At 53.3% G+C, this 13733-nt stretch overlaps 1 non-coding gene and 1 pseudogene across 1 annotated transcript; both read left to right on the forward strand.

Annotated features, from left to right (window-relative positions):
• The first annotated feature begins 1118 nt into the window (after positions 1-1118).
• Positions 1119-9713, forward strand: LOC122689403 (annotated as a pseudogene).
• Positions 7025-7110, forward strand: LOC122691080. The gene has a single exon (XR_006340322.1). It is a non-coding gene; the product is annotated as a small nucleolar RNA SNORD62 (small nucleolar RNA).
• Positions 9714-13733: the final 4020 nt, after the last annotated feature.

The following is a 13733-nucleotide window of genomic DNA, read 5'->3' on the forward strand; positions in this document are numbered from 1 at the left end:
AAGCAGGTGGGGTGCTGCATCTGCGTGATGGTCGGGGCAGCTTGTCTCCTCTGGGCCTGTGGGCGACCCATGGCTTGCTGAACGAGGTGAACAATTGGCTGATTGCTTCCTTCAGGATTGATGAAACCCATAATGCCCGTGGATTCCCTCAGTGGGACCGGCTGTCGCTCTGAGAACCAGAGCTGCTGGAAAGGAAGATGACTGCCATTGACCCCGCCCCATGTAGAGCCCCGAGGGTTACATGGCATTGCAGAGCAAAGGCTACTCGCTGACCCACCTGAAATCCAACGACAATTTGGCCATGGACGTGCATGTCAGGTGAGGCGACACTTGGTCCTGCTGCCCTGCAGCTGAAGGAGGAATCTCGGTCCTCAGTAAGATGGGCTCTGGGAGGAGGCCCTGTCCCGGGAGACACTGCCCTCAGGGAAGGGGCACCTTGGGAGGGACCGGTGTGCTCTGGGGAAGGAGAGTGAGATGAAGATGGCTGGGTGCTTTCACGTGAGAGGCTCTGATGGTGACTGAAGGCCCAGGAGGAATCCTGGGGTCAGAGGCAAATCCCACAGAACCTTGGGGCAGGGCCACAGGGTGGGGTTGAGTGCATGTGTTATGGCTCCTCCCTGTGAAAGTAAGGCGAGCTGGCAGAGGGGAGCACCTGCCTGGCCCAGGACACATGGCCTGTCCAAGAGGCGGCTGAGGACGAGGACCAAAAGACTGACCCCGTGCTGGCCAATGTAGCCCCGGCCACCTCAGAGGACCAGGGCTCAGTCTGTGCCAGCTCAGACCATGAGGCCAGCCGTCCCGAGGGGCACAACAACACAGATGGGACCCCAGAGGCCAGACCCTCCAGGGAGGCCAGCCACACACTCCTAACCAAGAGGAATAACTGGATCTTCATTGATGAGGAGCAAGGCTTTGGGGGCCGGGGGCCAGCCCGGGGCCATGGCCATGGGTTCTGAGAGTTCACCTTCTGCTGGCAGCCCACTGGTAGTAGCCTGTGGGGCGGGGGTGTCCTCAGGGCACAGGCCCTCTACAACGGCAGCCAGAGGAGTGGCCGGGGCCGGGGTCTGCAGGAGTTTGGCCCACCAGATTAATTCCCCCGGGCCAAGCCCCGGCGGAGGATGGCCAGCGAGACCCACAGTGAGGACTCTGAGTAGGAGGAGCTTCTGAGTAGGAGGAGCTTCCAAGCAGCAAGGGCAGCGAGGCGCCAAGCCTGGGGATGAGGGTGAGCTCCCAGCGTAGGAGGAGGCCATGGGAAGGAAGGGCGACTTCAGGGAGTCCTGGTGGTCTGGCAGGATGCACCCCCATAACAGCCCTGCAGTGTCCCAGTTTTAAAGACGGGAAGTTGAGGCCCAGAGAGGTTGAGTGATATGTCCAGGGTTACACAGCTGGTTAGGAGTGGAGCTGGGCCTCAGGTGTGTCTGTCGCTCAGGCCTGTTTTCTTCACTGTTTCCTGTTTGGTTTGAGATAACAGCGCATTACAGGGTTGTGAGAAGAGTGTCGAAATCCTCCCTGGGTTTCCTAGACCCTGGTGATAGTGAATAGGCTGAGGCCCAAGCCAGCTAAGGGCCTGGCCTTTTGAGTTGACTCAGTGCTTCGATTTCAGGTGTCTGTAGGGTTAGGTTATTCTTAGCTTGCAGTAAATGGAACCATTGCCCTTCCTTGTGAATCTTGGTTCAGACACCAACATTGAAAATTGTGGATCCAGCCCTGGGGAGGAGAGTGAGGTGGGCTCTGGTGGGCGAAGGCTTCATTGAGGTCCTGACCAAGAAGCAGCGCTGCCTGCTGGAGGAGGAGAGGAGGAAGAAGGAGCAAGCAGTGCAGGTATGGGGCGTGATGCGAGGAGGCTGGGACGCAGAGACCTGCGGAGTCGGAGTGTTGAGAATTTGGCCCGGGCTGGGAGAGGAAGAATGACATGCTTGTAAGCAGGCACTGCCTCCCAGGGCCCACTGTCCCTGTGCTCCGTGGGGTAGATGGTGTGATTTCCATGCTCTCAGAGGATGACTGGTCCTTGTTGACACCAGCTGAAATGAAGTGAGCAGGACATATACCTCTGTTAGCTCCTGAAGTCCAGCCTCCTCCTATTGCAGTCTCAGATCGCAGCCCACTGGGCACTTCCAGGGGTGGTTTGGTTGGCATTGCAGTTCCCGCGTGGTCAAGGTTTTAACTGATGGTTCGTGAATTCTCTGGAGCAGTTTCTGGGTGTGGTTTTGGAGCCCAGAGGCGTCTTTCTGGGGGGAGCTAATTTTTCCCGTCTGCCATCGAGGCTGGACCCCATCACCCTCTTCTCCGTAGGTTCCTGTCAAAGGCCGAAGTCTTTGCTCTTGAATTCCTCTCGGTTTGCGAAGAAGCAGAACAACTGTGTCTGGAGCAGGGCGACGGGCCTGTGCCCAGCAGCAGCCTGGGCACCGAGATCTGTGAGAGCAGCAGTCAGGGTAGGAGCTTGTGTTCGGATCCCAAGGCTCGGGCCGCCTCCCAGGCTTGCAGTCCTTCTCAGGGTAGGATTCTGCCTTGGGGCCGTGAGCATAGACACAGCATTGCCTGTTTCCTGGCTTCCTCGCCGAGTCTGGGGTTAATGCCATCTGAGCACCACGTGCCGCTGCAGCCTCTAAACAGATGTACGTTTCCCTGCCTGAAGTGTGGTGGCGAGCAGAGCATTCTGCATCCAGTGACGGGAAAGAGTGGTCCCCACCCCTCCTGGCTGAGGTCGCTCAGGAGTTGACTTGACTCTCACCCACATCAGCAATCCTTTCTTCTTACCTTGAGAGCGAGCAGCAGACGAATATTTGGGAGGAGTCGAGAGCTTTCCTGTCTGTGCTGTGTGCCCTTTCCTTGCCAGAAGGAAGGTTCTGTCGCCCCCTCCCCAAATGTCATCTTAGACTTGAAACCAGACTAGGGTGGCCCTTAATTTGTAGAAAATCTCTGTTTCCCTGAAGTTAAAAGAATTTCTTATCCAGTGGTATTTTTCTGGTAATCTTTCATTTTAAAATACGAAACCATTTTAATTGAGCAGATTCTTCTTGAGTTCCTGCTTTGGGCAAGGCCCTGCAGGGAAGGCAGCGGGAACTTGGTGAAATCACCCATTGCTAGCTCTTTTATTCAAAGCAGCTGAGACTTCCAGAGTGAGTGACAACCCCGGAGCCACATGACAGACACCCTGGGTTCTGAGCCTGGTTCTCTTAGTTTTACCACATGGCCTGTCTTCATGTTTCTGATTAAAACCTTGATTCTAAACATTTCAATGTAATATTGGGAAATAGTCAACTCTGATTGAAAGTACAGTAGTCTTTCAGTATATTTTGGGTGCAGTCAGTTTGGTTTTGTGAGAGTGGTGGGTGTCACAGTGTAAATGTCCAAAAATACGTACCTGCCAGCGTGGTCAAGCAGAATGGACCAACTAGGGAGTTGCCCTTGGCTATCAAGGATTTCCCTCCTGGATTGTGCAGTGTCTCGTGGTTGCTCAGACCAGGGGTGTGTGGATGGCTTCAGAAGGGCCCTGGATCTTGGAAAAGAGCTCAGGAGGTTTTCTGCACACACACACAGGGTCTGTGACTTTTGTTGGATTCTCAAGAATGCTTGAGCTAACAACAGTTGAGTAATAATCAGCTTGACTCGTTCAGAGACTCGTAGGGAGGTGCCAATTTGTAGAAATAAATAGTTGGCTTATGTGAGAAAAGCTTTACCGCAGCAGAGGTAGTGATACAGAATTCTAATCCCTGTGAGTGAGAAGTTGCTGGCATGTTTACCTGGAGCTCCTTGTCCATGAAATCACGGGAAGCTCGTTTATGGAAATGTTTCTGGGGATGTTGGGGAGTCGAATGAAGGTGTCAGACTGAGGAGGGAGGTGGTTTGGAGACTTGAGTTTGTGTGAGCTGCCCGTGGCCGTGTTTCTGGCTTGGTTGTTCCTCTTTGATGTCCTGACTCTGTCTTTCTCCTAGCAGCCCTCCCCCTTCAGGCCTCTGCTAGTGACTCCTGGACCAAAGCTGCCACTGCCTTCACCAGCACCAAGCCTGGCTCTGCTGAGGTGAGTGGCCCCCAGGCACCAAGCTTGTGCTCACCATCCAGTGCTGTCCCAGTGGCCCGCCCATGCTCTCCCTGGCCAGGCAGTGAGCCTGGCTCATCGCTGGTCACCAGTCTTGTTTTCAGCTCTGCAGGAGGTGCCTGTGTGGGAGGGAGAAAGAGGGGATGGCCATGGAGTACCCACCCTGGGTCCTTGGTGTCTGGCCATGCTCAGAGTGCAGGGGTCCATGTGTACCTGGGATCACGGGCTCGGGCCAGGAGACATGTCATGCCTCAGGTCTCGCTCTGCAGGACTCAGGTGTTGACTGGCCGTGTGTCCTGCACAGCAGGGCTTTAAGAGCAGCCAGGGAGACAGTGGTGTTGACCTGAGAGCAAAGTCCCAGAGTCCTTAGTGACCTCCTCGCAGCGCAGCTCACCATGTGGCACCCTGAAGCCCGAGGATGCAAGTGGGTCTGGCCTGGTGCCCAAGGCCATTAGCCACAAGGAGCAAACTCAAAAGCAGTCAGAGCCAAAGGTCATCTGGAGCCCGGCTCTCAGGGGCCAGGCTGGGCAGAACGGCTGGTGTCTTTTTTCTTCTTTTCTGGCTCCCAGTTCCTTGGAAGCTAGTGGTCAGGGTCACTCCAGGCTGTGTGTCTCAGCCTCTTTGCTTTTCCATCAAGGATTCAGAACAAGGCTCAGGACAGAGCACGGAGCACAGACTGGGACCCATCGGAAGTGAGCGCTCTCTGCAAAACAGAAAGGGCTCCGAGGGGGCCGAACAGCTGCCAGGCGCTGTGGTTCCCCATTCATGGGGTGGAGATTCACGGGGACTCTGTGCTGCCAGTGACACCCATTGAATTTGGAGCCAACCCGAAGGTGAGGCTTGAAGTGTTTCTTCTCCGCACCTCCCCAACCCCTGTTTTTGGTGCTTGGAGAGGAAGGAGGGGCCTTTCCTGGAGGAGTGGGCTGGTAAGTGCTGGCAACACTCGAAGTGATGTCGTGGGGTGGCATCCTGGTTGAAGAGCTGCTATGGGCTGGTCCCATCTCCCTGCCAATGCCAGGCAAATTCTCAGACCAAGCAGGAAGCCAGGCAGGGAAGGGGATGGCTGCCTTGCTTGGGGGCTGTTGAGAAACAGCTGGCCGTTTTGTTCACATGGTGAATACTGCTTACTTATTTACTTTTAAGTCTTTATTTATGTGGCTGTGCTAGGTCTTCGTTGCGTCACATGGAGTCTTTGATCTTCGTTGCGGCATGTGGGATCTAATTCCCTGAGCAGGGATCGAACCCGGGCCCCCTGTATCGGGATCCTGGAGTCTTAGCCCCTGGACCACTGGGGAGGTCCCATACTGGGTTTTTTGAGTTGCTGAGGCGATGGGTCTACTTCACGTGTGTCTCTGCCAGAAGGCGAGCCAGGGCGATTTCTGTGGGCCTTGTCCCTTTTTTTTACAGGACTCTGATTTCAGCTTGCAGCCCGGCTCTGCCTCTGGTCCCACAGGGATTCCAGTTGTCAAACCTCAGGACGCATTGGCCATGCTTCTACTGCCCAGCTGTGTGGTCCCTGTGCCAGCAGGCCCCGGGGAAGAGAGCCTCGTCAGTGTGGCTCTCGGGTTGGGAGGGTCGGTTTGTGTCTTGGTGCCATCTCTAGCTAGTTGAACGCCCGTGGCAAGTTGGTCCACGCCCTGGTTTTGTGAGCTTAAAATGGAGTGGTGTAACCCCTAAGGTCTGTTGTATTTGGCACTTTGTGATTCAAACCTTCCCGGGTTCCGCAGTCACACAACGTTTGAGAATGCTGTGCTAAATTAAGTAAACAAGTTTCCTTACTCTGCGATTATTCAGAAACCCCATGACATGCAGGTGGGCACTGGACACTGCAGGAAGGGGGTCTAGCGCTGTATTTCTGAGTATGTTTCCAGGGCCTCTTTTTCGCAGTCTGGGGGAAGGGGCTGAGACAGGAACTGGGACCTCCATGCCATGCAGTGGGGCCTGCGTGCTGGCCACCAGCTCTGCTTCTGTTGCTGAAACACGGCAGCCCTGCTGGAAGGCTGGGTCCGGACAGGAGAGGGTGTGGTTCCCCCCTTTGCAGGTGTCCCACTGTGTCCTTCCCTCCAGGCCGGGCTCACCCCCAGCATCCCCATCCTGCAGCGTGACCACCACATCCAGAGAGCCATCAGCCTCTCCCACATGTCCTTCCCCACCGCTGACTTCACTCTGAAGGTAACTTGGGGCCTGGCTTGTGAGTGGGCAAGAGCAAGCAGACCCCACCCCAGCACACCCCCTCCTTCCACCCCTGGACTTAGCTTTGTGCCACCGCTGCCTTCTGGCCCGTAACTTCAATCTCCCCCCACCTCCTTGCATCCAAAGATGGAGTCTGTGCACAAGGCTTGGGAAAACTCGCCCAGCTAGCCGGAGCAGAGCTCGCCAGGAGGCGCCAGCTCAGGCCTGCAGTCCCCATCCTCCAGGGGGCCTCCAGTGGGGTCAGCTATAGCTCCTTCAGTGGAGTCTCCAAGCCCTCTGTGCCCGTGGCCTCAGTCACACTTTCTGCAGCCCTTCCAGGTACCTCTCCCCTGGTCCAGCTCACGGATCCTTCTCCATTCCCTCGAGGGAAACATGGGTTTGTAGCCCTGAGGCCCCCCTGCCTTGACCTAAGGAGCATGTTCCTGCCTGGGGGCCATGGGTTCCTGTGTGCTCTGGTCTCTGGCACTTGCTGCTCTCAGCGTCCGACCCTGGGAGGCGATAGGACTCTGTGACCTCTGCAGGGCTCTCTCACCTCCTGCAGAGAGGTCCCATCAGAGATTCTGTCGCATGAGCAGCTGTCTGAACGTTGCCCCCTCCTCTGTGAAACAGCAGAGTCGTGATGGCCCAGTGCGGGGTCACCATGCCCATGAGATGAGCTCACATCCAGGGAGGGTTTTGTATCAACTGAGCCTCAATAAGCAGGAGCCAGTTTTACCCCAACGGTCACTGTCCTCATCACGGTGTCAGTGCCCAAAGGAGCCCGTGGGGACTCAAGGGGCCCAGCTGCCAGCGTCTCAGCGATCCGATCGCAACAGATCCTTCTGACTCTCCACTGTGGACTCAATAGCAGGGAGATGAAGAGGACCGTGACTGAGAGACCTTGGCAGCCTCCTTTATGACCGAGCCCTTCCTGGGTGTGCGGGGTGGTGGGTGAGAGGGGAAGGCTGGCTGCAGCGGCCCCTCTCCCCGGGCCCTGGGCTGCACAGGAGCCCAGGGCCAACTCTGCCACGTTGCCTCCCCCCACCACTTTGCAGGACCTTCTGGGACAGTGAGACTTGATCCTGTTCCCCTGCCTCGAATTGTGTTTCCAGGCAGCCACCTGCCACCTCTCTACCTGATGGCCATGTGTTTGCGAGTCAGCCCCGGCTGGTTCCTCAGACCATACCTCAGCAGCGGAGTTACCAGCAGGTAATGCCAGCGAGACAGGTGACCCAGGGATAGAGGGGAGGGTGCAGCACAGGGCGTGATTGGCTGCTTCATGTACCCGTTCATGGCCTGTCTCATGTTTTGAACCCCTCACATTACTGCCGTGTACCTGGCACGTTATGGCAGCCAGTCAGTGTTTCCTGAGTGAACACGTGGGAGCCGAGGAGGAGGGACGGAGCTGAGTGCTCTGGACCGCTTAGCTTTCCTTTCTTGACGCTCTCCCTCCTGCACCCTAGCCAGGGGATTCACTGAAACGGAATTCTCTTTGGTGATCAGGTATCCTTCTGCTGAAGAGAAGAAAGGCCTAGACTCCCAGGCATGGATGCGTTAGAAAGCGGTAGTTGTATAAATGAGCAGGTGTCTGTGTTCATGCACAGTGGGCACAATTCTGTGCTGGCAGGGGCCGCGTGTGGAGGGAGTCTCCCTCCTGAAGCTGGTGCTGGGCCTTCCGCGGGGCTCCTGTGCCCGCCAACCCCTGTACCCGCAGAGCCCAGGGTGAAGCACTGCCCCAGGGGCAGAGGATATGGCCCATCCTGATCTTTTCAGAGCATATTCTTAAACATTATGTCTTTTGGCTCTGCAAGGTCTCATAACTGGGCCATACCACATGTATTCTTCTGTCCGTGGCGTTGTCCATCCACGGTTCCGCTTCTGGACCCGCCTCTGTTGGGGGTGGAGCTCAGGCTCCTTCATCCAGCGGTGCAGGGTCCAGTGCAGGGATGCTCGTAGTGCTGGTTTGGGGTTGCTTCCTGCCGGTTCTCTGCTCTCTCCTGAGAAGGAAGGAAGTGCAGGCAGGCTGTGTTGAGTTCGCTCTATGGGTGGTGTTGGATGCCCCAGGAAGAAAGACCGGGGTGGAGGTGAAGGGGTGCTGGTGATGGGCTGTGAGAAACAGCTTGCAGGGCAGCATGGTGACCCACCCGCCTCCCCGTCTGCAGGCTGCTGCCGCCCAGCAGATCCCAGTTTTCCTTCCCACGTCTCTCTCTCTCTTTTTTCCATTTATTTGTATTAGTTGGAGCCTAATTACTTTACAACATTGTAGTGGTTGCCATACATTGACATGAATCAGCCATGGATTTACATGAGTTCCCCATCCTGAACCCCCCTCCCACCTCCCTCCCCATCCAGTCCCTCTGGGTCATCCCAATGCACCAGCCCCGAGCACTTGTCTCATGCATCCAGCCTGGACTGGAGATCTGTTTCACACTTGATAACATACATGTTTTGATGCCGTTCTCTCAGATCATCCGACCGTCGCCTTCTCCCATAGAGTCCAAAAGTCTGTTCTATACATCTGTGTCTCTTTTTCTGTCTTGCATATAGGGTTATCGTTACCATCTTTCTAAATTCCATATATATGTGTTAGTGTACTGTATTGGTGTTTATCTTTCTGGCTTACTTCCCTCTGTATAATGGGCTCCAGTTTTATCCATCTCATTAGAACTGATCCAAATGTATTCTTTTTAATGGCTGAGTAATATTCCATTGTGTATATGTACTACAGCTTTCTTATCCATTCGTCTGCTGATTGGCATCCAGGTTGCTCCCATGTCCTGGCTATTATAAACAGTGCTGCGATGAACATTGAGGTACACGTGTCCCTTTCAGATCTGGATTCCTCGGTGTGTATGCCCAGGAGTGGGATTGCTGGGTCATATGGCAGTTCTATTTCCAGTTTTTTTTTTAAGGAATCTCCACACTGTTCTCCATAGTAGCTGTACTAGTCTGCATTCTCACCAACAGTGTAAGAAGGTTCCCTTTTCTCCACACCCTCTCCAGCATTTATTGCTTGTAGACTTTTGGATAGCAGTCATTCTGACTGGCGTGTAATGGTACTTCATTGAGGTTTTGATTTGCAGTTCTCTGATAATGAGTGACGTCTCTTAAAGCTCAAGCCCAGCTGGGACTGAGGGGCGGGCCGCATGTCTCCCAGTCTCAGGAGATCTTCAGCTCCTTACAGCCCTTCAGCCTGGGTTTGAGGGGGCTTTGCGGCTTGCCCCCAGGGGTTCCAGCCTTCACAGGCTGTGGGGCTGTTCCCTTGTCCACCTGTTGCTGTAAGCATGTCCACAGGGGATGCGGGTTGGGGTAGAGAGTGAACTGTGGTGTGTTAGAGACCAGGGGCCCAGCCTTGTCTTTTGTCCCCGTGTCCTCCTGCCTCCCTCCCTGCTCTCCCCCTTGCTGCCCTTGGCCCGCTCTCTCAGTATGTCTGTCCCGTGCTTTTGGCATCACACAGGTTTTCCTGTGCCTCATGCAACCTGTATGTCTGCTTAACCAGTGAGGTTCAATCTGGGGTCCCTAGACTAGCAGCAGCAGCATCTAGGAGCTTGCTGTAAATGCAGGTTCTCAGGCCCCATCCCAGGCCTTTGTGTCAGAAACCCTGGGGCTGAGGCAACAGCCCATGTGGGAGTGAGTGCTCTGGGGTCTGAGGTGAGACCAGCCAGTTCAGCCGCTTACCTGACCTGACCATCCATCTGGCTTTTGCAGACACTTTCTTTTGGGCTTTCGAAAGACAGGTGGCACTAGTGGTAAAGAATCCGCCTGCCAACACAAGAGACGCAGTGGACACAGGTTCAATCCCTGGGTGGGGAAGATCCCCTGGAGAAGGAAATGGGAACTCAGTCCAGTATTCTTGCCTGGAAAATTCCATGGACAGAGGAGCCTTGTGGGTTACAGTCCATAGGTTGCAAAGAGTCAGACACAATTGAGCCCACACACATATATACACATATACTTTTAATCCAAGAGAAAGCAGAGGTTAGAGAAGTAGTTACATACAGTTCAGGACAAAACCAGATAAAACACGAGGAGGACTCCCCTGGGGGTTCAGTGGACGGGAACCCACCTGTCAATGCAAAGGACACTGCTTCGACGGCTGGTCTGGGAAGATCCAAAGTGCCACGGAGCAACTGAGCCCATGCCCCACAGCTACTGAGCCTGTGCCCTAGAGCCCATGTTCTGCAGTAAGAGAAGACACCACAATGAGAAGCCTGTGCTCAGCAACTAGAGTGTAGATGCCCCTGGCCACAACTAGAGAAAGCACATGTGCATCAACGAACACTAAGTGCAGGCAAAAATATATAAATAGTCAACATGACGAGAGGAGAGCAGGCCAGCTTCTCCGAGTAAAGGGCAGTGTGGAGCTGGCTAGGGATCGTGTTCGAAAGCCAAGTGGAAAATAAAGCCTCACAGTCGCTTACAGACAGCTAAATGAGGTCTTTGTCCCAGGCTCCCCTGTCGGTACTACAAATGCAGAGCCATGAGCAGACATTGTTACAGTTTTAGTTGTAGGTTTAGCAGATATTAATAGGTTTTTTCCATCATCCCTGGAGAAAAACATGTCAGGGCAGAACCAGAGTCACGTGGGTACGTAGAGTAGGTGTGGACACTGGTCAGACATGTGAGAGGATAGTCGAAAGAATGTCCCAAGCAAGTGCCTAGTGTGTTGACTTCTGCTGTCATCCATCCCACAAGCGAAAGCTCATGAATTAATCGGGCCCACCTGAGGGTCTGACATTAGGGCAGAAGGAGAGACAGTGGGTCATTTAGGTGGCTCTGACTCCCGCCTCCACAGGCGACACTGTGAGGACACCCTCATACATCCCCACTGAGGGGACTGGTCACAGTTTCCCAGGAGCAGAAATGCTGGAGTTCAGGGATGTGCAGGCTTCACTGGAGTCAGTCATGCCAGGCTGCTCCTTGGCACGATGCACCCATCTCCATTCCTACAGCATCCTGGGACTTTTGTGGATTTTCTCTTCTGTAACTAGCATATTTGTATCCTTTGCCCATTTCCACAAATCAGAATTGTAGTTATATTCTTGATACTCAGCAGGATATTGAATATATTAGTATATTCTTGATTTAATCTGTTATGGGCTTAAAACAATGTTTAGAAGTACTTCCCCACTCCTAGCTCACAAGAATATTTTCTTGCAGTTTCTATAGTAGCTTTATTTATTCAGTAACTCAAGGAACAGTTTTTGCTGGACACCTTTCCAGGCCTCCGTGGAGATTCCAGTCCATCTGGGAAAGACTGTCAAGAAATGAGAAGACAACTGTACAGTGTAACCTATGGAAAGGTGGTGAGATGTTGGCCAGAAGTGCAGCAGCAGAAAAGAGAGGGAGCGCTTGGAGAGGAGTGGTTGTCCATTTCCCACTGGGTGGTCGGGGTTGGCTTTGTTGTGAAGCAGAGATGGAGTGAAGACTTGAGGGAGGTTTGGGAGCGTGAAGAGACAAGTGTGGCTGAAGCAGAGTGGGAGAAGAGGAGAGCAGCAGGACAGGGGGTCAAGAGCTAACAGGGATTGGATGTGGAGGCCTCAGGGCACATGCTGAGGGCTTGTGCTCAGAGTGAAGTGGGAGGTGGTGGAGGGTGGCTGTGGGTTGGATTGTGACTCCCATAAAAATGTTGAAGTCCTAACCCCTGGAGCCTGTGAATGTGACAAAATCATGCCATTTTGAAAAATTCACTGTGTTTTTACTATTTCATTTCTGGCATTAATAAAGGTCATAAGGAAGAATCATGACCTAAGTGTCCTCTTATTTGTTTTAAGTAATGACCTCTGATAAAAACTCAGAACACGTTTTGAAGGCTGAGGGTTGAAAATAGACTTCCCTGATGTTTTCAAGTACAACAGGCCCAACCTGACTCACATGGAATGCCCCACATCCATGTTACTTCACTGCAAGCCGTTCAGCAGGTGGCTGTAACAAGCACTGCTTCTGGTCAGCCAGACGACTTCTTTTTTCTGGGTCAGAAACTAGCCTCAGTAGCTGACAGGAAAATCAATGGCCCTGCCAGAAACCACAGACAAGGTGACCTTCTGTACTGACATTTAAAGGCAACAGCACCCAGCCTGCCTCCCCATGGCAGGGGTCTCTTGTACCCTCACTTCTCTTTTCCCCATAGCTGATGCTCCCAGCTGCCCTGGGTGCCGGGTCAGCAGTGTCTCTAGGCCATGATGTAAGGTAGAGACAACCAGAGTAGCTGGGAACCAGGCAAAACACACAGACCCCACAGCCAAGGGGAATCCTGGTGCTGAGAGAAAGGAGGAGAAGCCATGTGAACTTCCTCACCCTGATCAAGGACCAGGCTGATTACCACGAATAGTTTTTCCTGACACTCCAGACCAAGCCCCCAATCTAAAGAAGGGTATGTTGGCCCAGAAGGCTCACCTGAGAAGCAAGGGGCAGGGAACCTAACCTGAAGGTCTCTGAGCCCCAGGCCCTTTGAACACAGGCCCCTTTACTCCACCAGGCACCTCCCAGCTTTCTACTTTAGTTTCTTTGATCTTAAATTGCATTTATTATTATTTCTTTATTTTAATTGTGCCATTTGTTTTTATAAATTTAGTTTTTACTTTCTGAGACAGAGTGGCACTGTGCAGGCTGGAGCGGGGGGCCCAATGGGAGAGAGAAGAGCTGAGACCAGACCCCTTCCACATGGGCACCTCACCAATGGCAGATGGGGCCCTGGAGAGCCTAAGGGACAGGATGGCCTTTCCTATCAAGGCTGCTAGTCACTGGAACTCCACAAAGCCAGTCGTGAACCTGACCTCACTCTGGCACCACACACGGACATCGTTTCCTGGGAGACCTCCATGGAGAAGGCAGGGCAATCCATGGGACGTGTCCCTTCATTTGGCTTCTATCCAGCACTGTGTTCTCATGATCAAAACCTCTTATTTGAATGAGTTTACTTTCACGCAAAAGAACACAACCTAATTGTTTTATATCTGTCTTGAAATTTTAAATATTTCCACTTTTTTGTTCTTCAATATGACTTTGAATTCATTTTCATACTCTATGGTGATAGAAGTTAGAATAGTGGTTATCTCTACTGGGAAGAGGCAGGAAGTAAAACAAATTTGTAAATTATACTGTATTATAGGAGGGGATGAGTGGTGTGGGAAAGAACCGCATGAAGACGATTGACTGCCCACTGGGCTCTCAGGAGGGTGGCCGCAGGAGGAAGGCAGGTGAGAAGATGAGACCTGGGCAGACTCGGAGATGACAGAGGTGGCCAGGAGCTATATTTGAGAGAGTAATCAAGGCAGGGAGAACAGACTATGCAAAAGCACTAATTCCTCAGAAAACCTGGAATGTTGAGGGTGCAGCCAAGAGGCCAGTGTGGTTGGCATGGAGTGAGCAAGAGTGAGCACAGAAGAGGAGGTGCAGAGGCAATGGGGGATTCACAGATGAGAATGTGGGACCTTTCTGGGCATGATAAGGACCTCTGGCTTATATTCTGAATGAGAATAAAGCCAGTGAAGGGAACTGAACAGGAGAGACATAAATGGCT

Source organism: Cervus elaphus, chromosome X, assembly GCF_910594005.1.
Source record: "Cervus elaphus chromosome X, mCerEla1.1, whole genome shotgun sequence".
In the NCBI taxonomy this organism is placed as follows: domain Eukaryota; kingdom Metazoa; phylum Chordata; class Mammalia; order Artiodactyla; family Cervidae; genus Cervus; species Cervus elaphus.